The following is a 27028-nucleotide window of genomic DNA, read 5'->3' on the forward strand; positions in this document are numbered from 1 at the left end:
TCAGGTCGACACTGGAAGCTTTTACTGGTATAATAATGGCGGTTAGGGGGGTGTGTCTTTATGACCTTTTGATACCAGCAAAAAAACCCCTCCTTCTTAGCATATGAATAATGTGCCTCAGGTGGGACATGACCAGGATTCATCACCGATTTTGGTCCGCTGGTGGGATCATTCGCTTCCCCAGCCCAGACCAGGTACTGACAGGCAGTGCAGTGTGAATGCTGATCCCTGGCAAAAAGCCCTACTGTAGACACACTTCTACTGGAAGAAGAACCCTTGGCTGGTATAGCTTCCGTCATGCATAAGCTATGCTCACAAGAGGACTCTTGCCAGTATACATTGCATCTCTATTAGGGAGATTTGCCAATATAGTTTTGTGGGTCTATCTATTCCAACAAACACTCTCTCATACACATAGAATATGTATATACCCACACACAGACATATTATGGTTTGTTACTTGGGGTAGCACCTAGGAACCCTAGTTATGGACCAGGGGCCCATTGTGCCAGGTGCTGTACAAATACAGAGCAAAAAGACAGCCCCTCTACATCTGTCACCCCAACCCCCTGAATTACCTCCAGAGACCCAGCTAACTTCCATTCCCCTAAAAGTGCAAACCCCTTTGCCAGTCTACATTCTTGGACTATGTGTTCAGTTCCCATTGGACAGGCTGCCAAATCACTCTGTTCTGTCACCCAGCTGGAGAAATGAAAAATGGCCACACCCACGCAGTGAATATTTTTGTTTTCTTTTTTAAGAATCAAAAGCTGAGCTTGGGACCCATTCCGGGGACCCCTCTCATCAGCCAAACCTTGCCCGCCATGGATTGGGAGCCTCCAGCAGTAATGAGTTTCACAAAGCCAGCTCTGTCATTTTGTTTTCCTGCTGCCAAAAATGTGTGTGTGAAAGCTAGACCTGCCCCTGGGGCAAGTCTACCTTGTACTTGGCCACTTAGAAGGAATTTTTCTTTGTATGAAGCATGGACATTTATCTTGGCAACAGCTGCATTGCAAGCCTGGCACGCTACCACTGAAAAATGACACCTAGTTAAAGACACATGCATGCACACAGGTAGAGGGGCATTTTAGCACAGGGAGTGGCGTGTCCACAACTGCATGCCTTCGCCTACCATCAGGTACCCCATGCATAAAGCAGCAGGATATGCGCACATCAGTTCTTGCAGCAGGCTCACTAAAAACAAACCAAAGGGAAAGGTCTGAAAAGGCAGGTTATTTTCACATCTCCCAGCACACGAGTCAGGGCGCAACGTCCACATGTGACTTGCATTAGGCAGGGAAAGGAGGAAGGAATGTGATTTCAGAGCACAAGCAGGGCAGAGTTACAGCTCATGGAAAGTTACATAGGGAGATCTATGGTGGGAGATGAATTCCCTTTTCATGCTGAGAAAAAGATTTCATGTAATCAGGTTGACCAAGAGCTTTTCACTATGGGTCTCATCCAGAGCCCAATGAGAGTCTTTTCATTAACTCCACCAAGCTTTGGCTCAAGGCCTATAACTATTTTTTATAGTCCTCTCCCTGCCACCTCCTCACACGCATGCTACAAACTTGCGGCGTTTGACATTTTGGGGCAATGTTTTCACATCTGTGGAGTGATTTTAACGAAGGTTCTTGAATGACTTAGACTGTCAGAGCATTGGGGCAGGGACTGCCTTTTTGTTCTGTGTTTGTACAGCCCCTAGGACCACGGGGTCCTGGTGCACACACCACACTACAAATACAATATTTTCTATTTTTAATTATGTGTCAACTCTCAATTACTTTGACAGGAAGGCAGCATGGCCTAATTGAGAGAGAGAGTTCCATAGTTCAGTTCTTGACTGTGCCACCAACTCACCAGGTGACTTCCAGCAACTCATTGCTCTGTGCCTCAGTTTACCTTAGCTATAAATAACAATAATAACCTGTGACCAGTCCCTAAGAAATTCCAAACTTTTTTTCTTGTCTGTGCTACATGGACGCTAGATGTTCCCCTGACTAAGTCTCATATACTAACTTGGGCCCCGATCCTGCAAAGCAAACTACGTGGACAGATAGACTACACTCAGTAGGGAATCTCAGAATCAGGCTCTACATGAGCATATATATAACCTGTGAGTAGTTCCACTGAACCATGAGATTCTCTTCTCAGGTTTGGGCCTTAGTATGCAAGAACTGTATCTAAATTACTGCTTGATGTGATTTGCCCCTTAAATAAAAGGAATTCTGCGTGCCAATGAGGTACGTGGTCAAGATGTCAGACAGGACACATGCACATTCTTATTACGCTCACAGGAATGAGCAGAGAGAAAAATCTTGGGGCAAATTTTCCACGTCTTTTCCCTTCCCCGTTCTTAAATAGATCTCTCTGAAAATCCCTTAACTGTTCCCAGGAAACCCTGGGGAAAGAACTTCCATAGATTTAACTACATCAGAACCACTCCACAAGGCCCAGACTGGGCACCGGCGCATACAGAACAAAACTATCTTCTGGGGCTCCTGGGTTAGTCTCTGTTTAGTTAAACTGAAAATGAAGCATGCAAAATAGCAACTTCTGACCCTGAAATCCAGGCTTTTTCCCTTTGTGAGCGTTTCATTTGATTGCTGAAGTCCTGAGTTACACAGTGGTTTCCCCCCCCCCCCATTTCATTTTCAAGTCATCGCTCCTGGAGAAGGAACTAGGAGGCAAACCCGACAGGCCAGGGGTTATTTTAAAAAGTACATGAGAACCCCACTGCTGGTGGAAGCCCTTCCCTCCACCCCTTGCCCATGGACTTCACTCCAAGCAGAGGTGCTATCTGATCAGGATTGAAAAAGCTACACAGGAAGCATTCGAGGCTTTCATTCTCAGTGGAGTTTTATTTATAATCATGAATTCGCTGCAAGCAGGTTTCACAGCGCACTGATTTCAAGTTGGCAGGACCGCAGCCCTGGTGCAATGCTGGACAAAATGGATTGACTGCCCACAGAGGTGAGTGAAAGCACTTCCCAAATACTAACCCTGGTTTTATTTTATTTCTGGTAGTTGTGTTCCAACCATAAATCTCTGGGGAGGACCTTTTGGTGCTGAAGTGCATGTAGGTTGCTCTTTAAGGGCCTGATCCCATAAGGTGCTCAGTGAGAGCGGTAAGAGGTCAGCAGCCAGCAGGATCAGGGCCACCGCCCTGAGGATTGGCCATCTCTAGGTGGCGTGTGTTTCAGATCTGGGAAACTGGATTTAATAAAAAGAAATGGCTTTGACAGTTTGAATGCTCACCAGGGTTGTTACTTTGAGGCAAATAGTCATTTCATCTGTCTCCCTTTTTTTTTTCCCGGCCCTAGAAGCAGCCAGAGCAGAAAAACTCTGTAGTTGAGAAACGAGCTCAGATCAAAAACACTTTCCTTGTAATTCAGCAATGACGAAAAAATGGCAAGTGGGTCTCCTTACAGGGGAATATAAAAGTCTCCTCCAGAGTGGAAACTGGGCTCTACCCCTTTTATTTCTTAACAATTTCAATCTGAATACCGGTGACAATGATCATTCGCACTGTGGCAGCATCTTTCTGCTGAGGATCTCAAACATCTTTGCAATTATTTATCAGTTAATTCTCCAAACACTCTTGCGAGGCAAGTACTCAGATCCTTTTACAAATGGGAACACAGAGGTACAGCAAGTTAAGTGAATGACTCAGGGTCACAGACCAGGGTGAGGACAAGAACTCGGAACTCCTGTCATTTTTTCCAGCACCATCTATCTACAGGAGCTGTCTTAGGGATTTTCAGAGGAGCCTAAAGGAGTTAGGCACCCAAATCCCATTGAAATTCAAGGGGGAGCTTTGGAGTAACATTTTTAAAAAGCAAGTGACTTAGGCACCCAAATCACACAAAGTCCAGAGGGCTTGGTGCCCAAGTCACTTGGGCAGGCACTTTTGAAATTTTTTCTGTGGGTGCCTAACTGCTCCTTTGCAGCATTATAGAGTACCGGCACCTACATGCTATAAAGCACAGTCCAACCTGCACTCCAGAAACAAAAAAGAAAAGGAGGACTTGTGGCACCTTAGAGACTAACAAATTTATTTGAGCATAAGCTTTCGTGAGCTACAGCTCACTTCACTGGATGCATTGAGAAACAAAGTGCATCATGAGTGCACTACACAAGATAAAACCACAACTGTATCTTCACACCCAAAATAAGAGGTTGAGGAAAATCAGAACACCCATTTCCACCACGAGACATTAATTAACAAGTATAGAAGGCAAATGAACTGAAATTAAAGCCTTTAGCAAACCCGCATAGGGGGGGTGAAAACTGTGTAGACGAGCTACAGTAACCAGTGACACAGTCCACACTGCTGAATTAGCTGCTAGGTAGCCGCAGAGCAAGAGACCTGAGAAACTCCAGTGTGTGGATACTGAGCTGCAGCGTCAGAGGAGGTGCTAGACTTTGGGTAAAGCAATGCCCTCTTTGTGGTTCTGGCTGGGAGCGTTTGGAAGAATAAAGTGGTTATCTCCCCCAGCCATACAGCTGTAATGTTCTTAGAGGTGGCTATCTTCACAGTTTCCCCTTTGAGAACTGGTTCCTGGATTGCCTCCAGCTCCTTATTAGAGGTGGCAGCTAGGCCAAAATATCAAACAGGCCCAGCATTCTGCAGCAGTGACCTAAGAAAAGCTCCCTACACTGGTTTGTGCTGTTTTCCGGGAACACCAAGCCTTCTCTAGTTACCGCAGTAGAAAAGCCCCTTAGAAGAAGTCCCACTCTAAGGTTATGTACAGAATATTCCTCCCAGGTGGGATCAGGACTTGGAAACCCCAGGCATTCTGAAAATAACCTGTAAGAAAGGGCTTTTTCAAATGTTATGCTGTATGCTATGGGCACGGTCATTCGAAAAAACAAAACATAAAAAGCCCCTGTGAGAAAGGGGTACATTACAAGATAGGGAGGCTGTTGTGTCATCAACTGCCATGTGAAATCAGACATCTGTATACTCTATTACCCATAGAGCGTGCACCAGACAGGGGTTGGCCAGATCAGACTAAGTTTCTGAAGAGGGAGGAAGTTCATAAGAAACTGAACTGTAGAAATGAAACAAGGTGCCAAAAGAGGAATTAGGTGCATCTCAGCTACTTGGTTTCCTCACATTTTGAGGCTGTATCCTTTTTTCCTGGGCCAAAATTAAAGATGCTTGTTAATGTGACCAGTAAGAAGGGAGAGAAAATAATACAGTAGTGAAGGTGGGGGGGAGAAAGGGATGCCTTCAAATGGATGCAATTGGAACTCCTCAGCTGTGTGTCACAGGCCCCGTCCTGCTAATGAAGAGCTTCCTCTCGCCCAAGTGGAAGGGTTTATGTATTGGGAGCAGCAGGATCTGAACCAGTTGTTGCTGTGAAGATTAACATGACCTGCTTGCAGAACAGTGACAGTGAACTCCCTAGCTGGCCTCCACCTTGTTGAAATATCTTCCATCGCTGACTGGCGTAAAAAGAATATACATACCAATTAATACCTCTGTGTGCCAAACCAAAAAAAAAAAAATCACTCCTGCTGTCTTCATGGCTGACTTGTCTCACCTGGAGCTCATCTCTCCCCGTCACCCCCATTCATTCCCTCCCGCTCTGCCAGTTCTGGCTTCCTCTCTTCTACAGGACAGCTTATGCCACTGTTGATGCATCTGCCAATGCCAGCCATCTGTGCTTGTCGCGCCACTTCCAGCCTGCTCGTCTGTTTGCGTTAGAGCAGCAGGATGGCACAAATACCTACGCTCTCTGGAGTGTCAAACTGAGAGCCAGGTATAAACCTTGTGGCTTGGGCTCATCTCTAATACGACTGAGTGGGTTTACAAAGTTCAGTACAAACTTGCCAGGGATCCAGGAAGGCTTCAGTTAGGAATTTCCTGGGGGCTCTCCTCAGGGATGCTGGTACAATGTTTATAGTGCGGGTGTTGAGCGCCATTGAACCAAACCATCCCTAGTTCTAGCATCTATGGCTCTCCTGTATCTCCATATGGAAGGAGCTGGCCACAGGGTCTAGCCCCAACAGGTTCAACTCAGTGCTTCCTCCTTCCAAGGAAGTGGGGTCCCCTTACTGGGCAGGGGGGCTCTTTGAGATGAGTGGACACTACAGATTCTGTGGCACTTCCTGTAAGTGTGTGTGCCTGTGTCCTCACCCCATGTTTGAAGAAGTCCCTTCACTCACAACCTTTGCCTGCAATCTTCCCCTTCCAGAGGTTGCTGTATTTAAGACCTGGTCTACACATGGTTCTTGTACCAATAATTTTGGTTAGGGATTTCTTTTGGCTTTTCTACAGGTATAGTTAGTTGATACATCCCCTAATGTTGACTTAGTTATATTGATAGACAGGGAGCTCATTCCCCTCATGCCACTGTATGGAAATAGCTATAGCAGTATAAGCACATTTATACCAGGCTACGTCTACACTACAGACTTCTTCTGGCATAGCAATGCTGGCCACAGATATGAAGAGGTGTAATCCCTCACTGATTCAGCAGTGCCAGGCAAAGCCCCAGCGTAGCTGCAGTCACACCCGCAAAGTGCCACTTTGCTTTTCCGTGTGGCTTGGGAGGCTGGGGATCAGTGTTCAATCCCAGCTCTTCCACAAATTTCAGGCAAGTCAGACTCTTTGTGCCTCACTTCCTCCTTCTGTAAAATGGGGATAATAATAATTCTGCCTCCCCATCCCCTGGTGGGATTTGGGGACTGCCAGGCCTTGCTGTGAAAGTCATCCACTCTCCTGGAAAGGAGCTTCACTAGGGGGAGTGTATGCACACAGCCTCATCTCTAGGGCATCCCCTCATGCCTGGACATGGCATTGCAGGGGACTTCTGCTCTCATATCCACACACCCCTCCAGTGGCCACCTCCATGGCCAGTCCCAGGTGGTGTCTTCTCCTGACTCCTCGGTTTTCTGTGGCTCAGCCCTCTGGCCAAGTCATGTAACAGTTCACCCCCCTTCTGAGGTAACAAAAGGCCCAACTTCAAGTCCAAACCAGATGCCCAGATTAATCGTTCTTCTACCCTTCTCAGGCTGCGCAGACGTTCTCCGCCTCCTGACGCCTACAGAGGATCTCTTATCTTGCTTCTCCCCCAGCAGGATTCCTCTACCGCTTCCCTTCTCCCAGGCACTCCAACAGTTCGCCCCTGAGGATCACCCTGCTCCTTTTAGGCCTTATCTCTGGGCTCCCCACGCCAGGAGACTACCCTGCTCCCTGTGGGAGACTAAGCCTGACTTCCTCAGGCTCTTCCCAGACGGAAACTCCCCTTGTTCCTCCCTCCAGGGTCTTCCTCCTCTACTGAGCTCATAACTCTATGCCATGCTTGCCCTGCTGGGGTCAGCCCATCACACCCAGCTGGGGTTACTAATAAGCCCTCATGTTGCCAGGGCATCAGTGAGGCTGAGGGCTAGCTGCTAAGTCATGCCCAGCGTGCCTCAAAGGGCCTGCCAACCCATGGCAGGGTGGAATGTGTTTTGTTGCTGGAGGAGAACCTTGTTCTGTTGTAGGAGTGTGTCTTCTGAGGGGCTCAGTTGGGATGATGAGGTGGCTGATCGATTACAGACTCAGGGAATCCCCTTTGCCAGAGATCCTTGTAACTTTCCGATCACATCTCTGATTTACTCTGGGTTGGGGGGTGTTTTAAATTCATGCAACTGGTTAGACATGATCGATAGGTGCAATACAAACACTGGTGTGTCAAAAGCTTCAGGAGGAAGGCCCGGTGTAAAGCTACGGTACAGTTCCAAGGGAATACAGAATAAAGCGACAGAATTATTTTAAAATGACTGAAAGTCAGTGGCCAACTCTGGCAGTCAGATCAGTTCTTTCTCCCGGCACGTTTCCCCAGAACTCCCAGGACCGTGCAGCAATTCCCAGTCCCTTCATTGATCACACTGGCTCCTATTCATTGTTGATTTAGCTTGTCAGCCCATGCCTCCCCTCCTCCCTGTTCTGCAATCAGTCCCTGCTTCTGCCTTAGAGTGACACCTGCTGGCAGAGGCCAGGCTAATGCAATTGGAGTCTCATTTTTCCCTCTTCTTTATTGCGACTGCTTTCTCCATACCTGGGGTTGGGGAGCAGGCAGCAAAGTCTCCCCATGAGTTTGAATTCCTGGGTGGGGTTCAAAGGCCAGGCGCCAGAGAGCGAAGGAGACATGCACTCCACCAAAAAAGCCTTACGCTGGAAAAGTGCAAGCCAACATTTTGACTCTGAGTCTCAAATGCACTCAGCCCCAGGCCCTGATGCCGCAGAGAGGAGTTGAACTCCAGGCACAAGCCATCGCTCACTGGGATTCGATTGTCACCAAGCCGGGAAACGAATGGGGGACGCTGGCCTGATGGCGATCTGTCAAAACTAATTAACGCCTTTGAGCCGCAGCCAGCCGCAAGCTGAAGAATGAACTTTACACGGCCCGTGTACTGAACTCCATTCCTCGCAGCAGCCGCAGCCTCTTAGCCTTCCCTCGCCATGCAGCGCATTTACCCTTTATCTCCCCAGCACGTTTTCCTGTTTACATTTCCTGTTAGATTACTGTAATTAATGTAATAACAGCAGATACTGTTTGGGAACTCGTCTAGCTACTATTCGGCAGAGGATTACTCACTGCGGGGGTAGAAGAAGGAGATTGGAATGTAGGAGTTTATGTGAGGATTTTCAAGGCTGGCGAACACAGTGGGCGGCCTGCCAAAGGCTCAGTTGGCATGGGCTGCGGATGGCTAGGGCTAGAGGGGGCTCAGCCCCCCCCAAACTCATCTCTGCCATGTCATTTTCTGAGCCACCCTGCTGCCCACATGCATGCCCAGCTGAGCAGGCAAAGCCCCATGGCTAGTGGTGCCAAGGCCAAGGAAGGGGACAGGGGGAGGTGTCAAGTGATGTTATGGTAGGCTCCTCCAAATCCGCCAGAGGAAAGAGCCAATGGGCCAGAGCAGGGAGCCGGGCCCGGCCCCTTGGGATAGGATTCGCCACAGTGGGGTGAGTGCAGGGTGGGCTCAGCCAACTAATATTTTCACCAGCCGCCTATAGAATCATAGGGTCGGAAGGGAACTCGAGAAGTCATCAAGTCCAACCCCTTGCACTGAGGCGGGACCAAGTAATCCTAGACCATTCCTGAAAAGGTGTTGGTCTAACCTGTTCTTAACAGCCTCCAATAACAGGGATTCCACATCCTCCCTTGAAAGCCTCTTCCAGAGCTTCACTATCCGGAGAGTTAGGAAGTTGTTCCCAATATCTAACCTACATCTCCCTTGCTGCAGATTAAGCCCATGACTTCTTGTCTTATCTTCAGTGGACATGGAGAAGAACTGGTGACCATCCTATTTATAACAGCCCTTAACATATTTGAAGACTTATCAGGTCCCCCCTTGGTGTTCTTTTCTCAAGACTAAGCAGGCCCAGGTTGTTTTAAACCTTTCCTCATAGGGCAAATTTTCTAAACCTTTCATCATTTTTGTTGTTCTCCTCTGGACTCTCTCCAATTTGTACATATTTTTCCTAAGTGTAGCACCCAGAACAGGACACATAAATCCAGCTGAGGCCTCACTAGTACCGAGTAGAGCAGAAAAGTTACCTCCCAAATCTTATATACAACACTCCTGTTAATAAACCCCAGGGTGACATTAGCCTTTTTCACAACTACATCCCATTGTTGACTCGTATTCAATTTGTGATCCACTATAACCCAGATCCTTTTCAGCAGTTCTACCAGCTATCCAGTTATTCAATGAAATGTGCAACAACAAAATAGGGATGTACTTTGCACTTGTCTTTATTGAATTTCATATTTATTCATGGCCACCAACATGGTGAGAGTTCTGGTAGCAAAACCTCAAAAGAGCCCGAACTAAACTTTCCTCAAAGTTGTCTGGTCCCAGGGATTTGCTTAAGCTTTATTTCTTGTTAAAAAAAAAAAGAAAGAAAGAAAGAAAGAAACCCTACATGTGCATGGAGGTGTTGTGTGTGCAAAAAGTGGGAAAGTGCTCAGCTAATGGTCCATTTGCACATGCAAATTGATTAACCTAGAAATAATGTGACTGTATTTTTAACACCCACCAAAATTTTGACACTGGAAGTATTATTTCATATGGAGGTAGTACGACAATCACCATCTTGGCCAACACAGCAGGGATTGAACAGAGGACCTCCACAGATAAAAGCATAAGCTGAAAACTGCAACATCTTGAGCTAAATAACCAAGCCTCTTTAGATGGGGGTTGTAACAATTCGTATCCTCTGTGAATCAGTACAGAGAGGGAACTTGTAAGACATTCATCAGAAGGTTACCGTAGCACTTAAAAGCCCCAGTCATGCCCCATGACTCCATGGTGTCTGCTCCAAAGAATTCACAATCTGCATACTCTAAAATGGATCACTTAATTCCATTTATGAGGTGGGCAGGGTTGTTCTGCTCCAGCCAAAGTGAAAACTACAGCTACGGAAGAGTAAGATTAAACTGTGGTCATTTGCACTTACGAAATGTTTCCTGATATTCAGTCTGCATTTTCCCCTGCTTAATTTTATCCTTTTATCTCCCTTTCCAAATGTGATGGGGTACGAGGAACCTTTGCTCTCCATTTCAGAACATGTCAGATACAATCAACAAGGCATTTTTCTCAGGAAAAATCTCCACTGATTTCTCCCCCACCCCTCATTTCCTGCCTGGAAGAGAACACTCCTCAACCAAAGATCATTCTGTCCCACAATTGCATGCACTGATAGTAGCTTCTGCCATTCCCACCGAGGCAGAGGGGCAATAATCTAGGGGAAGCCAAACCATAAAAACCTTTCCATCCCTGTCAACTGAAAGCAATGGCTGTGCAGATCACTATCAGAATCAAAGTTCCCCAGATGATGTATTGCATCTCTGCTGTGTGTCAGGGACCCTTTGGTGAAAGCAGCCCCCTTGCTGTTATATGGTGCCCAAAAGAACTTTAGATATCGGCTTACCAGAGCTCTTGATTTAATATGGCTCACACAGTCACTGGTGGCTACAGCACATCTGTGCCTCAACTCATCAACACTTAGGTAACAGTGTAATAGGTGCTATATAAAAATCTAAGATCAGAAGGGAGATATGCATCTTCAAGAGGGGAGAAAACTGAGAACCAATGCCAGAAAGAACAGACTTTGCTAGTGCTTTGAAATCAAAGCTCACACGACAAACAATTTAGATTAATCAAAGAATCATTATACAGTGAATAAATTAAATCACTGTGTGGGGTGGCACAGTGGACGTCTAACCTGGGATCTCATTCAGGGAAATGTTAGTTGAAATCTTGGTTTAGCACCCAAAAGTAAATCATTGGTGCATGCTTTGGCATGGGTGAGCGTCTGCTGAGGAAAGCTGGAAAGGCAGAGGGTCTCACAGGCTGGGACAGAAGTGCCCTGGAACAAGGACAAGCTTTCCCCCATGCCTAATGACATTACTCCAGGTCACACCTTGCTATCAGCGCCTCACTGTTAGCACCAAATTCACTCACAAATTTAAATACACACATTAACAAGGGGGGCATGGAGGCAGGATCTAGAGCCAAATTATGATGAAATATTTATACTTCAGTAGCCGACAGAGGCCCCAGTCAGGACCAGGGCCCCACTGTGCTGTACGAGATACAATGAAGACACAATCTCTTCCCCAGGAAGCTGACAGTCAAAGGCATCTGCATCTGGATTAGATTTAGGTCTGATAGTCCGCTTCAATGGTATCAAAATGCCGTGAGCTGTTCTTGTAACATTTTTACGGCATCCAAAAGAGTATGGAAACTAGGCCCATATTGGCTTGGATCAGTACCAAATCGTGACGGACTCAGCTCTGAAGAAAACACAGAGCCCACCATGCAATCCAATGAGTTTTAAGATGCCAGGTTCTGGTTTTTGCCCATCATAGATTTTTAATCAATAGCTAAATAGATTATACATACGTGTGCATGAAGAGTCTACACACACACACAACGAGTGTCTGTATTATTTATTACATCACTCCCTCCAGGCACACATTTTTAGCAGATGCAGTTAGCTTGTATTTATGTATCATGCAGTAAGTACTGCTGATTCCTCAAGTGGGATTAAGCACATATTTCAGTTTGTTGCCATCAGCTGGGTCTTTTTGACTGGAGAGGTCTCCCTGTCAGTACATTTCTTGGGCTTGTCTGCAGCTCTTTGAGACTCCATCCTGCCATCTTCCCCCAAGACACGCTCCCCTTCTCATAAAGGTATTTACTTCCAGCATAAACCTGCCATGATTCCACAGAGCCACTCAAAGCATCAAAAGTTGCAACGATATATTTGCAAGGGCCCTCCGGCCATGGAGGTAGGCAGCATGCCCTTTCCCACTGTGCGTGTGGTTTCTCTTGCTTGCAGTGTTTGCAGACATGACACAGCTGGAAGATTTGCAGCTTGTATGTCAGCCCCGCTGACCCTCATAGAATTTCTTTCCAAGCCCCTGCAGCTTGTGTATGATTTGCAATGTGCCTGTACTATTTTGAAGCCGCCCACCAACAGGGAGCATTGGTCTGGAGTATCAGTGTATTCATAGCGTCCTTGTGGACCACAGCCGTTTTCTTGTGAACTGGAACAGTTATTTTCCCAGGAAAGAGACTCTGCGTTAGATTTCCAGATAAAGCATATATTTTAAACTCTGCTAGTCAGAGCCAATGACATAGAAGCACATGCAGAGAATCTGCAGAGACTGCTGAGTTCCCGCTTCTGCAAGGAGGTAAACACACTGCAACGGCTACAGAGAGAGTGGGTGATTTCTCTCCCCTCCCGCAGCCTTGCTGCAGATGTGTTTAATTGTGATGTCTGGGGGGGAGATGAATTCAATAGCAGCCCCTTCTGGAATTGTGTTGCACCCTTAACTCATCTGGCGGGTGAGAGGAATGGCTGGGGACTCCTGCAGCTGGGAACAGCTGATCAGCAGGGGATGCAGTGACATCCTCTCACACCACCCCGCTACCGTATGGGTGTTGTACACTTAGGGGCAAAGACAGGCAGGTGGAGGGTACCACTCGTCCTAAATCTCACCAGACTGTGCTGCTTTCCATGGGTCTCTCCCACACAGCACAGTGGTAGGGCATTACTCAGCCCCGTCTGCAGCTGGGCTACAGAGAATAACTGCCTCTCGCTGCTTCCAGCTAATGAATTGAGGGCCTGGTCCCAAGCCCACTGAAGTCAATGTAAAGGCCCCCATGGATTCCAAATGTGCTTTTGGCTCAGGCCCTAAGGCCATTCGTTCAGATAGCAGAGGTCTGTGGCTCAAACCCTGCTAACAGCCCCGAGGCCGTTGCACCAGCATCTCATAGGGCATTTAACATCCTGCCGCAGCGACACCCACATTCCCCACTTGCTTCCAGAGGCCCATGCCGCCTGCCCAGCAATGCACTCAACCCCTCCTCTCCACTGAGGATCCCAGCAGCTGGGCAGCCCAGCCCTGACAGCGGGGGATGTTGGCCAGAGAGGGAGCACAGTCGGAGCGGCCAGATGATGCACTGATTCAACACACCTGCAAGGTGACAGCCAGCTTTGCACAGAGCTCCCCATCGGCTGTTAGAACTGCCTTTCCCCCAGCACTGCAGGCTCTTGGGCGCGACAGCTCCACTTTCAGGAATACAGCAAGCATCCCCAGAGCTTGCCCCGCATCACATTAGCTTCATGATGGGGACACTGCCTGGCACCAAGGTTACATGGAAGCCCCCTACAACCAACATACAACTGCATGTTCTCCCAGAACAAACCAGAGGGAAGGGGGAGAGCGAAAGCAGAGGCAGGGTAGATAAAAGGCGATATGAATGGGATAAGAGGTTTTTCCCATTTCCTGGGCCCCAGAAATTCTCATGGTAGCCTCGTCTCTTGGACAAGATTAAAAAAAAAAGAAAAGGCTCAGTTAGAAGCCTGGATCCAAACACCCTTGATATTTGGAGAAGTTCAGCTCCTGGTATAGATCAAATTTTAATGGCTCTGGCCCATTGCTAATTTCAATTATAGAGATCTCCAGGGCATGAAGACAGTGCTGTGGAATGAACCTGAAACATGTACTGTCTCTGCACCCTACCCTGGGCTAATCTATTTTGGTCTCTAAGCACTATTAACTATGTATTAAACTATTGTTAACAGCCAATTCTCCATTTCCCAATCACTTTTGTAGGAAGAAAATCTTGCACATCATCATTAACATCGCCTTCTACCAGTGTCGCCCGCAGTTATCAGAGCTCAGAAGAGATGCAATACGCTGCACAGTTCAAGACTGTCCCAGCAAGCTTGACATCTGAATGGAAAAGCAAGAGAAGGTGCTAATGTAGCACCATTGAGCTCTTCCTTAAAGATGAGCTCTCATGCTAGGCCATACTGCAACGAGGGGAATGGGAAAGGAGGGGTTAATGTTTTCATACAAATGCCTTTTTTTTTTGGCTGGTAACTTTCTGCAGGTCATCTGCTCATATGCAGCTGTTTGCCTGGAAAAGCCATTTCCCCAGAGCTTGATCCCACAGCAAGTCACACACATGTTTTGATGAGATCACTTTTTTGCCAACAAAAAGAAAATAGTGCTGTAAAAAGTCGGTCTGTGTGGCGGGCCAAATCTGTGCCTACTATGAACCCACAGAAGCAAAAGTAGTGCCTTCAGGGCTCAAGGTGGCCCTTGGTTCTAGCAGGCAGAGAAGATGGCTGCAAAGCTCCTTCAGGGGCCTTGGATGGCTCTAAGACCATGATGGTGAGGTGCACCATGGGAGAGTAGACCAGGAACAGCTAAGAGATGGGATGTGGATTCTAGAGCTGGGCGGAAACTGGAATTTCAAGTCTACAGGAAATTCTGACCCTTTAATTCCAAATTGGAACAAGTTGAATTTCTGATGGAATGAAAATTCTGAACAATTTTGATTCAGGAACCTTAACTCATCTTGTTCCAATAATGTCAAAATGTTAGAATTTAAAATATGACATATAGAATATGATAGTAAAATTGATTATTTTACTATAATATAAACTTCCAATGCACAAGAATAGAAACAACAAAAGTCAAAATGAAACATTTTTACCTTCTCAAAACGAACCAGCTAAGTCTAAATGAAACTGTTTGAATTTTTCCCATCAAAAGTTTTGTCAAAATTGACACATTCCCGCAACACATTTCAATTTTGATGAAACTGCATTTTCTCATGGAAAACTTATTCCACTGGAACATTTGTGAGCAGCACCACTGGACCTCTTGAAGGTCATACCAGTGTTTTGCCTTAAAGGACTTACACGGCCTCCCACCGAGTCTGCAACTGGAACCAAGAAAAGGTCCCTTTCCCTTTTTGGATCCGGTCTAGACCGAAAGCGAAAGGAGCAGGTTCTGATCTGGACATCTGAATCCACACTCATCCAGTGTCATACTGGAAGCTCTGGGTTTGACCCATCTAGGGTGACCAGATGTCCCGATTTATACGGACTGTCCCAATATCTGGGGCTTTTTCTTATATAGGTGCCTATTACGTCCCACCTGTGTCCCAGTTTTTCACACTTGCTATTTGGTCACCCTAGACCCATCCCTAATTTTCTGATAGAGAGTGGGTGTGTGTGCCTGTGTGTTTAACTTTGGAGTGGGATGTTGTGGGAAAGTTCTGCTCGCCAGCTAGATCAACCATGCTGTTCTTTCCAGCTAGAGATGTGTCCCATTCAGCCAGCGTGGCTGTGCAGCCAGTTCCAAACTTTCCCAGCATCTAGGAGTGCTCAGAACTGGGCTCCTAATTTGGATTATTATAAAGATACCTTCAGAGCAGCTGTGACGGTCAGTCCTGCATTCCAGTCTTTCCAATACTCTGGATTGTTTGTTGGACCCATTTGTTCTCTACCTTACTCATGTTCATCTGGGGCCAGCATTCAGAACAAGTGGCTGGTTGGTTGGTTGGTTGTACAGTTCTGTGCTGGGTAAATGAAGTTGCGGCCATTCCTAGTCTGATAAGAAGGTTGCAACAAGCAAGTTAACACAGCAGAATAGTGTGGAGAGGAAGATGTCTTGATTGCTGGATGTGCCCATGTTAGTCTCAGCTATGCTCACTAGAGGGAGGCAACCCCTAAGAGATTGCAGGCTGCATGGACATTGCTAACTGAGGCCAGCAGGTTTTGAATTTTCAGAGCCTGTTCAAGATAAGCTGTTAAACTGCACGTATGTTGTGCTCTGCATTGTCATTTCACTGCTGTATGTAACTATTAATCTACAGGAGCCATCTGTTCAGTGGGAAATCCAACCAATTTTTCCTTTTGATAACATTCTTTTATAAATATTGGGCCAAATTCTGCTCAGTTATGCCAGTGTTGATCTGGATCTTAGTTGAGTTACACCAGAATTACACAGGTATAAATAAGAGCCAAATGTGGCCCATCATCATTAATCTTATTTTTCTTCTTTTGATGGGTTTGCTTAGTAAAAATAGTAGAAGAAAAAGGTGGAATGGTCTTTGTTATATAAGTCTTCTATTCCCTCCATTATAAAACATTAACTTTTTAAAATAACAATGAGCCAGTTAAATTCATGTCAAGTTCCAATGAGTATCCTATCAACTATCCCTTTCACCTTGAACCCAAACGAAATCCACTTGCCAAAGCATTGCCAAGGAACACCCAAGTGAATTATATTATCTGGGCTATTTTAAAATGTTAGCAAAACAAGCCTTACCTCTTGTCATCAAATGGCTGGCGTAGAGGACCAGGAAATTGATTTCTATTCCAAACTGACACTCACTCAGTCTGCAACCCTGACCAAGACATTTCATCTTTCTTTGCCTCAGTTTACCTGTCTGTGAAACAGGAATAATCTCTCTGTATGGCTGTTGTGATGCTGAATTCATTATTGTTTGAACAGTGCTTTAAGAGCCACAACATTGGGGGGTTTTTTTTATTGTTTGTGAGCAAAGAAATCAGTGGCGGTCATCTGTTAAAAAATAAGCTCATAACCTCACTGCAAAATCACAAAGTACCTTTGTTAATAAATTCCTCCCTGACATACATTCTCTGTTAAGAACAATCAGTCCTATTTATAAGAACATAACTCTTTGCCAGAGGATATTGTGAAGGCCAAGACTATAACAGGGTTCAAAACAGAACTAGATAAATTCATGGAGGACAGGTCCATCAATAGCTATTAGCCAGGGTGGGCAGGGATGGTGTCCCTAGCCTCTATTTTCCAGAAGCTGGGAATGGTGACAGGGGATGGATCGATCACTTGATGATTACCTGTTCTGTTCATTCCCTTGGGGAAACCTGGCATTGGCCACTGTGGGAGGACAGGATACTGGCCTGGATGGACATTTGGTCTGACCCAGTATGGCCATTCTTATGTTCTTTGATCAATCAGATACAATGTGATAGCAGGGCAAAAGGGATAAAAGGTTCCTTTTATTTCTTCCTTAATATATCGAGAGAGAGAGAGAGAGAGACCTTGTAACCACTTGACCAAATGACCTCAAATTAGCACCATTAAATCTAGTCCAGATTCGGACAACACAGTAATTTTCAAGACAATCTGAATACGCATGTGGCTTATAAAGCATTTAGAATAATTGGCTGTTAAACAGTAAGATATAATATAACTATATATAGTCCACCTCTCCATGTTATATATGTAAATAACCTGAGGGATATGATATAAAGAGTTAGAAAGGGGTGTGCCCCAAAAAAGCCTTTTCTAAACAGACGACAACTCTACGTTGCATCTTTTCTTAATTTATATTGTACTTTCTCATGCAAATACTGTATTTTCAGATATTCTGTAAAAGGTCTACAAAAAAGGAGGATTTTTACCAGAGTGGGTGCATTATTTATTTTCCCCAAAAGGAAAAATTTGAGTCCAGTGAAGCTTAAACTCAATGTTTAAGGAAGTCTCAAAAGGTTAGAAGATTTTGAAACCAGCGTCACTTCTGTAGGCTGATTTATGGGAAAAGGCAGGGTTTCTGATTACTCTTTAGACTTGAAGGGGTTTTTTTCTCTGTTATTTTGCCACCTATCTCATTTAGGTTCATTTGTGTCCTTTTCAAAGTCCCCATAACATGACAAGATATTGAAATTAACTATACAAGTTGGCAAAACATACAGCAACTGTTACGTTAGGGCCAAGTCATGGTCTGACTGAGGTCAAGAGAGTTGTGCCCACAGGATATTATCATAGAATCACAGGACTGGAAGGGACCTCGAGAGGTCATCTAGTCCAGTCCCCTGCACTCATGGCAGGACTAAGTATTATCTAGACCATCCCTGACAGGTGTTTGTCTAACTTGTTCTTAAAAATCTCCAATGATGGTGACTCCACAACCTCCCTAGACAATTTATTCCAGTGCATAACCACCCTGACAGTTAAGAAGTTTTTCCTAATGTCGAAACTAGTCCTCTCTTGCTGCAATGTAAGCTCATTGCTTCTTGTCCTATCCTCAGAGGTTAAGAAGAACAATTCTTCTCCCTCCTCCTTGTAACAACCTTTTAAGAACTTGAAAACTTATGTCCCCTCTCAGTCTTCTCTTTTCCAGACTAAACAAACTCAGTTTTTTCAATCTTCCCTCATAGTTCATGTTTTCTAGACCTTTAATCATTTTTGTTGCCCTTCTCTGGACTTTCTCCAATTTGTCCACTTCGTTCCTGAAATGTGGCCCCCAGAGTGGACAATACTCCAGCTGAGGCCCAATCAGTGCGGAGCAGAGCAGAAGAATTCCTTCTCGTGTCTTGCTTACAACACTCCTGCTAATACAATGGTTTTCAAACTGCGGGTCGCGACCCGGTAGTGGGTCGCAGAACATAAGGCACTGGGTCGCGGCAGCTCTGGTCAGCACTGCCGAGTGGGCCGTTAAAAGTCCCATCGGTTATGCTGCCCAGCTAAGACAGGTTAGTGCCTACCTCTTCTGACACCGCACTGCACCCTGGAAGCGGCCAGCAGCAGGTCTGGCTCCTAGGCGGGGGGGCCACGGGGCTCCATGTGCTGCCCCCGCCCCAAGCACCCTCTCCACACTCCCATTGGCCCGGAACCAGCCAATGGGAGTTGTGGGTGGTATTGGTGCCTGCAGGCAAGAGCCACGCGGAGCCACTTGCATGCCTCTGTCCAGGAGCCGCACCTGTGGCTGGCCACTTCCAGGGCACAGCGCAGTTCACGGTGCCAGGACAAGCAGGAAGCCTGCCTTAGCACGCCCACTGTGCGGCTGACCGGGAGGTGAGCCCTCACCCCAACCCCACGCCCCAATACCCTGCCCTAGCCCTGAGCCCTCCCACAAACCCAGAGCCCCTTCCTGCACTCCAAACCCCTCATCCCCGACCCCACCCCAGAGCCTGCACCCCCAGCCCAGAGCCCTGACCCCCTCCCACACCCCAACCCTCTGCCCCAGCCCAGAGTCCCCGCCCATACCCTGAACCCCTCATCCTCAGCCCCACCCCACAGCCCTCACCCCAATGCTGAGCCCCAAACCCCTCATCCCCAGCTCCATTCGGTCGAGGGCATCAACAATTTTCTTCAACTGGGTTGCCAGAAAAAAAGTTTGAAAACCACTGAGCTAATACATCTCAGAATGATATTTGCGCTTTCTGCAACAGTGTTACACTGTTGACTCATATTTAGCTTGTGGTCCACTATGACCCCCAGATCCCTTCAAACAGTACTCCTTCCTAGGCAGTCATTTCCCATTTTGTATGTGTGCAACTGATTGTTCCTTCCTAAGTGGAGGACTTTGCATTTATCCTTATTGAATTTCATCCTATTTACTTCTGACCATTATGCAGGAGGATCCATCCTTTCATGTAAATAGCGAGGAAATGCAGTATTAAATGTTTAATGACAGGAAAGCTTTGTTTTCATTAAAATAAACTCCTCTGTGGTTCTAGGGTCATACTGCGCATGTGTTAGCTGAAAACTAAATATGTATTTACATGCAACAGAATGCCATACCCAGAAGCAGTAATAATAGGGTTTCGATGTTTATCACATATATAGTTTCAGATAATAAGGCATCATCAAAATCTCGTCTAAACATACAGCAGCAATGGGTGTTTTGTCACTTGCAGGTAACCATGAACAAGGAAATATGACTCAAAGTATACAAGGGCGTTTTCAAATTCAAAGATCTCCCATTGGAAGTGCACTTGCTGAATTCCAAGTCAATCCAACACAATAGGCACCAAAATCACTCTGTTGAAATGCTCATTCGTTGCAAACAGTGTTAAAAATAAACACGCTGCAAAGTGCAAAGGGATTTTTGTCCAGGCTGATGCCTTCTGTCTTGTAGATGGAAACAAACTTGCCTGACTGCAAGCTCACACCCAAGTAAGGGCATTTTGCAACATAAGGAGAAGGCAGCGCGTTTGAGTGGCTCAATCACAGACGGAAAAACTTCCCAAGGCAGGACTTTCTACAAGACGTGGTTCAAATAGAAATAAAACTGATTGTTTGAAGGAGTTTCTACCTGTCCCCAGTAATAGCCAATCTAGGTTCAAGAGCAATTTAGGGCTAAATTCTGGAGCTTTGATTCATCTCTTACAGAGATTCTTAGTGTGGGACATAGAAAGAGACTCGGTTTCACTTCCTGGTTTTGCAGCCCACTCCTTGGGCAAGTCACTTAGCCGCTCTGGGCCTCAGTTTCCCCATCTGTAAAATGGGGGCACTAATACTTCCCTACCTCGCAGGGGTGCTCTGAAGATAAATACATTATAGGCACGCAGTAATAGGGCTCAGATAAGTACCTAAATTAGGCAGATAACACAGACAAAACTCCCATTGAAACTGCATGGGGTTCTTCAGCTCAGGGGTGAGATGCATTTTGGAAGAGTTGAGGGAAGGCCAATGGCTGTTGTAGCAGGATTTGCTCCTCAGGCTTGTAGTGCATTGGCAGGACTCTGGGGAAGGGAGCAGCGCTCAGGACTGCAATACCAGGGGTTGTGCAGCTGAGGCTTGAGATGCATTGTTTGTGGAGGCCCTGCAAGGACTGGAATGGTTGCTGCACATCAGAATTGATATGGCTTGGCAGGTGCGTGTAGAAGCGTGCACAGTGCTTGCCCACAACATTAGGCTTGGCTCAAACCGTTGGGTTTTAGCCGAGCACTTTCATGAGCACTGAACTCTTTCACGCCCTCATTTTGCACACACCGGCTCCGCCTCTTGTGCGGCGTCACTCCTTTGGGGCCCACGTCTACGTGCATAACCCTATCCTTGTTCAGCCAGGCACGTCCGCACATACGTAAGGGCTTTACTGCAGAGGGACCTTATGCAGCAAGACGCCTTTGAAAGCTACCCTCCCGTCATGGCCAGTCCGACTTACACGTGGAGGCACATCCCAGGGGGCCATTGGCTCTCACCCTCAGAGCAACTGGCTCCAGCTTTCAACAAAAAAGTATCTATAACAGCATGAGTTTGTTATATAACTAAAGGGCTTTTCCCTCTACACCCTCCCACCCCCACCCCAGTGTGGTTAGAATTCTGTAGAACCCACCAAGAAGTTTTGCTCGTCTTCTGGTTTTAGAGCGTGTGTCTCTTAGAAAGAGGAAATGGTTTGGAAGCCGATACAAATTTAAAATGAGCAAACACAGAGGGTAAACGAAATGCTGCCATCTCAGAGGGAAGCTTTTCTGCAGGAGTTCGGGGGGTCCCAAACACCCCATGAGGAGCTGGACGATTCAGACCCTTGAGCAAAGCACATTACCTTGCTACCACAAAATACTGCAATATGCTAAAGCATTAGCCCTCTGCTTTTGTAGTAACATTATTAGAAGCAGCACAGTTTGGGACCATTGTTGCAGAATATTATCATTCGACGTGAGTGAGGTGTCTTGCAAATGCTGCAAAAGAAGCGTGTGAGACTCCTAACTAGAGAGCTGAGTATGCCCTGGCTGTTACAGACATACTTGTATTCGGAGAACCAGAGTCTCAGTTGAATTCCACTGTAACCATGGACTTCATCAGAGAGACTCCAAGTTTAGCATGGTGCAGCCCAGATCAGAATTTGTGCTTTTTCAGATCAAATGGTCACTTGCAGTTCTCCACTCTAACAAACTGGAGTGAATTTTTTGAAAAATTGCATTTGAAAAGTTAATGAACAGCGAGTACATTTAGTTTCCAGAAACCTGTACTGGGAGAGCAGCAAGTAAGTGGCTAGCTGACTTAGGCCAAAATGCTTCACTAAAAATCATTCAGTAACTAACATGCACTTGGAAGGCGGAGATTGATATGGATTATGTTTGTACAATACCTAGCAGAATGGAGCCCATCCTAATTGTGATTTTTACATGCTAAGAGAATATAAATGCTCAACAGTGATACGACAGTACTCCATTTCACCCACTGTGCATAGAAGAGGGAGACTAGGCATTTATAAAAACATTTCCAATGTTTTATACCATTCTGCTATCAGTAAGACATACTGGGCCAAATTAATCTGCGATGCAACTACTGGCAGTAGGGATGGAAATGGCCAATTGTACTAGGCAACTTCAGAAGCACCACAGCAATATATAAATACACATTTGGGCTTTGGGATCAGTTCATGACTTCTGTACATCATCATCTGCACAACAAAAACCAGAGGAAAGGGGGCCATAATTCATTCAGACTGAATGCCCTATACTGACCTGCAGCCCCATGCAACAGCTTGCAATACCACCAACAGAAGCAGCATTGGTAGATCAAAGACAGGATGTGGCTCTTAGCAGTTTAATTACTTTCCTTTAAATTCATATAACCTCACCCTTCCTCTCTATAAGCATTTGCAATCCTAGAACAGAAATTAGGGAGACTAGAAGGTCCGTGAACTCCCCAAGGACAAAAGCAATGGAAACCATAGCAAAAGCACTTACCAGCTGGAAGAGTGCTCTAGCAACCTACCACCAAACAGCCACTATAGGGTTGCAGTTGTTTTTCTGGGCCAGATTTAAAGGGCCAGTCACCAGACAAGCATGCTGGGAAAGGTGCTTATAAAAAGGGTGATTCTTGCTCACAGAGTTTTGATAGTAGTTAGACAGTTGTAGAGAAAGAAGGTGGGGGGATTCTTGTTTAAAAATGAATACTGAAGTTTTGGTATAGGTAATGAGAGGGGTCCTATTTGCAGAGCAGGCTTCCTGTAGAGAAGCAGATTTTCCCATATTATTCAAGTTTCTGATTTAAGAAATGAGTTGAGTGAAGGGTGTTGCCCATGTTAAGTTCTCACTATTTGTATCCTGGAGAAAAAACTCATTAGTAGAAAATGAAATGCAGATTGTTAAATAGGTTAGCATTAGTATTAGTAACAAATCTATGCTTGTGTAGGAACTTTATTTTTGTCCCTGTGCTGCATGCTATGGGGGCTCAGAAACTGAAAGCAAGAGGAAAGACAGAATTCAGCCAGAACTTCCTGCTCCAGCGATCCAAAAGCACTGGTTCCAATATCCTGACCATAAGAAAAATCTCTTTTAGCAGTATAGGGCCAATGGCACACATTTGAGCATATGTACGTTTAGCCAGCTAACTACTATAGTGACTGTTATGAATAGAAATTTCCCTGGAAAAGGAAACTGCCTATCTTAGATATGCTACAATCAGCATAGATGAAACTGGATCAGTGCCTGGCAAAACAATGTTCTCTGCTATGTTAGAGCTTTGTTGCTGTTTCCTTTGGGGATTCCTGATAAGAGAGTTTAAATGCTGGCTTTTAGGGCCCTTCCAAATTCACGGTCCATTTTGGTCAATTTCACAGTCATGGGATTTTAAAAATCATAAATTTCATGATTGCAGATATTTAAATCTAAAATTCCCTGGTGTCGTAATTGTAGGGTCCTGACCCCAAAAGGAGTTGGGGGGAGGGGGTTTGCAAGGTTATTGTTTGGGGTGTGTTTGGAGTATGTCTTTGGGGTGTGTTTGCAGTAGTGCTACTCTTATTTCCGCGCCGCTGCTGGAGAGCAGCGGCTGCTGGCCGGGAGCCCAGCTCCGAAGGCAGAACCGCCGCCAGCAGCCACGCAGAAGTAAGGAGGACATGGTACGGAATTGCCACCCTTCCTGCTGCGCGGCTGCTGACGGGGCGCTGCCTTCAGAGCTGGACGCCCGGCCATCAGCCACTGCTCTCCGGCCACCCAGCTCTGAAGGCAGGGAGGAGTAAGGGTGGCAATACCGCGACCCCCCTAAAATAACCTTGTGACCCTCCTTTTAGGCAACTCCCTTTTAGATCAGGGTCCCCAGTTCGAGAAATGCGGGTCTCCCCTGTGAAATCTCACACAAAAACAGATTTCACGGGAGGAGACCAAATTTCATGGTCTGTGATGTGTTTTTCATGGCCCTGAATTTGGTAGTGCCCTACTGATCAGTCATAAACATAAGAACATAAAAATGGCTGTACTGGATTAAATCAGGTTTCAGAGTAACAGCCGTGTTAGTCTGTATTCGCAAAAAGAAAAGGAGGACTTGTGGCACCTTAGAGACTAACCAATTTATTTGAGCATGAGCTTTCGTGAGCTACAGCTCACGAAAGCTCATGCTCAAATAAATTGGTTAGTCTCTAAGGTGCCACAAGTCCTCCTTTTCTTTTTGGATCAAATCAGTGGCCCACCTAGCCCAGTATCCTGTCTTCCCATGGTGATCTGTCCCACATGCTTCAGAGGGAATGAACAGAACCGGGCAATTTATCAAGTGATCCATCCCGCTGTCCAGTCCCAGCTCCTAATAGTCAGAGGTTTAGGGACACCCAGAGCATAGGGTTGCATCCCTGACCCTCTTGGCTAATAGTCCTCCACTTACCTAATGCTTTTTTCAACCCACTTATACTTTTGAACTTCATTACATACCCTGGCGATGAGTTCCTCCGGTTGACTATGCACTGTGTGAAGTACTTCCTTATGTTTGTTTTTACTGCTGCCTATTAATTTCACTGGGTGACCCCCAGTTCTTCCATTATGTGAAGAGGTTTATAACACTTTCTGATTGACTTTCTCCATGCCATTCACAATTTTATAGACCTCTGTCATATCCCCCCTTAGTCGTCTCTTTTCTAAACTGAACAGCCCCAGTCTCTTTAATCTCTCCTCCTATGGAAGCGGTTCCATCTCCCTCATCATTTTTGTTGCCTTTTTTCTGTATGTTTTCCAATTCCAAAATATCTTTTTTGAGATGGGGTGATCAAAACTGCACTCCCTATTCAGGGTATGGGCGTACCCTGGATTTAAACAGTGGCATTATGATATTTTCTGTCTTATTAGCCATCCCTTTCCTAATGGTTCCTAACATTCTGGTCACGTGTTTGATGGCTGCTGCACATTGAGTGGATGTGTTCAGAGAACTATCCACAATGATTCCAAGATCTCTTTCTTGAGTGGTAACAGCTCATTTGGACCTCATCTTTCATATGTAGAATGGGGATCATGTTTTTCAATGTGCATTACTTTGCATTTATCAACAATGAATTTCATCTGCCATTTTGTTACCCAGGCACAGGGCCCATTGACGGGGGGGCAAAGGGGGCAATTGCCCACCGGTCCGGGTGATTTAAAAGGGCCCGGAGGCTCCTGGCCACCACCGCTGCCGTGGTAGCAGCAGCCAGGAGCCCTGGGCCCTTTTAAATCACCCCGGCGGGCTGCAGGGCTCCTAGGCGAGTTGGGGGGGGGGTGCTGGTGGTGGCGAAGGCAGCCGGGCGGGCATTTGGAAGACCTGGCCGTGCCAGAAGAGCGCGCACAGCAGCGCAGCTGGCAACTCGCTGGGCACCAGCCAGTGCAGGCCCAGCACCACCCAAATGTGAGGGGGCCCATGGACTGTTCCGCCCTGGGGCCCGGAATTGCTGTCAGTGGGCCTGCCCTGGCACCCACTTTGGTGAGATCCCATTGTAATTCTTCGCAGTCTGCTTTGGACTTCTATCCTGAGTAATTATGTGTTGTCTCCAAACTTTGCCACCTCACTGTTTACCCCTTTTTCCAGATCATTTATATGTTGACCAGCACTGGTCTCAGTACAGATCCTTGGAGTCCCCACTATTTAATTCTCTCCACTGTGAAAACCGACCATTTATTCCTATCCTTTTGTTTCCTATCTTTTAATCAGTTACTGGTCCATGAAAGGACCTTCCCTCTTACTCCATGACTGCCTATTTTGCTTAAGAGCCTTTGGTGAGGGACTTTGTCAAAGGCTTTCTGAAAGTCCAAGTACAGTATATCAACTGGATCACCCTTATCTACATGTTTGACACCCTAAAACAATTCTAATAGATTGGTGAGGCATGATTATTGATTGGCCTGTAATTGCCAGGCTGGCTTCTGGAGCCTTTTTAAAAAATCAGCATTACATTAACCATCTGCCCGTCGTCTGGCACAGTGGCTGATTTAAGCAATAGGTTACATACTCCAGTTCTTATTTCTGTGGTTTCATATTTAAGTTTCTTCAGAACCCTTGGGTGAATATCCTGGTGACTTATTACTGTTTAGTTTATCAATTTGTTCCAAAACCTCTGCTACTGTCACCTTAATATGGGACAGTTATTCATATTTGTCACCTAAAAAAAATGGCACAGGTGTGGGGATCTCCCTCCCATGCTCTGCAGCGAAGACTGAGGCAAAGAATTCATTTGGCTTCTCCCCAATGGCCTTGTCTTCTCTGAGTGCTCCAGAGGAAACCTGGATCGTCCAGTGGCCTCATGTAATAAGGTGCAGCCAGGGTTTCATTCTGAAGCCTTGGACTTTAGTTGAGGTTGTGCCCAAATGTGACCAAATAATACTGTAGATCAACAGGAAGTGCTCCTAGCAAAGCAGAATTTGAGAGGGTAGCCCTCATCCAACCCACATATTCGATAATGAAGAGCTGAGGGACTGATAAGTGACGGAGGGCCTATGTCCTCTTTCATTTCCTCCCTAAATGCTGTTATTTATGAGCAGCCTTTGATATATTTTGTTTTCAGAGCGATTTTTTCTAAACACACACATGACCACTAGGGGGCAATAAATATCCTGAGCAGTAAATCTGAGCCTGGAACCCGTTCAACAATTAACACTGTATATCGCTCTATATATCCAGCTCATGCAAATTCTGAAACGACAGACGCATCTGGCAAAAAGGCCCCTTATAAAGATAGCCTCCATCTAAGCAAATAA

The sequence above is a fragment of the Lepidochelys kempii genome, chromosome 12 (genome assembly GCF_965140285.1).
Source record: "Lepidochelys kempii isolate rLepKem1 chromosome 12, rLepKem1.hap1, whole genome shotgun sequence".
NCBI classification, from domain to species: Eukaryota; Metazoa; Chordata; order Testudines; family Cheloniidae; genus Lepidochelys; species Lepidochelys kempii.